Below are 919 nucleotides of genomic sequence, written 5' to 3'. Positions count from 1 at the left end.
TAGAACAATACCAGTCCACTACATCACACTTGGCAGAGCATAGAAACCCCTAGCATCATTGTGCAAGCTTGAAAGTAAAAAGGTTGCACCTGGGTTAATGATAAAAATGCAATTTGTCTATGTCCTACATATAATTAAAACCAATACCTGGATTGATGTCAGGATTATAAGATTGTAACTGGTATTGTCAAGATTATAATTGATACTAGTTTCCCATAGGTTTTAGGTCAGCTTGACCCCAGTAACCATGTATTCCCCCCTGTTCCTAGCAACCATGAATTCCCCTCCCGATTTTGTGGTTTTTGCCTTTATAAACCCTGTTGCTTTAGGCTTCAGGGTCGAGAGTTCTTTAGGGCATGAGCCCACTCTCCACCGCCGGCAAATAAAGGACCATCAGGTTTTATCAGTGTGTGGAGCTCCTTTGTTCATACTCGCTCAGGTACAACACCGCGCCCACAGTCTGTGCCTTGAGGCACGGCTGACTGGGTGTCTCACTGTGTTGAGTACATGGGATGCTCATCACCTGCCCCCTGCCGTACAGGATGTGCAGAGCCTCCCCCAAGAGCCACCAGATTCAGACGCTAGTGTTTATAGGTGGTACCAGCAGGTTGGGATGTGAGGGCCTTGGTAAGTACACCCCAATTTCCACAGATGCAGGGTGAAACAGCGGAGTGGTCTAGGGGCTACAGGAGAGACCCTCACTTTGTGACTTGCAGCCAAGAGCATTCATTTCTAACTAGAACTGTCACATCAGAATGACCACCTACAACAAAAAGTCCAGATTTCACACGGTGCCTCCAGGATGCCACCCACAGCCGCCTGCTCCCACCATCCTTACTGCCTCCCGGTCCCAAGAGGACTGCTGCCGTTCCAGTCATCACCTGTACATTCCAGGAGGAAGCAAAGGGAAGTGGAAAGG

The sequence above is a fragment of the Lepus europaeus genome, chromosome 9 (assembly GCF_033115175.1).
Source record: "Lepus europaeus isolate LE1 chromosome 9, mLepTim1.pri, whole genome shotgun sequence".
NCBI classification, from domain to species: domain Eukaryota; kingdom Metazoa; phylum Chordata; class Mammalia; order Lagomorpha; family Leporidae; genus Lepus; species Lepus europaeus.
The sequence above is the reverse complement of the archived record's forward strand: the minus strand, read 5'-3'. Positions refer to the sequence as shown.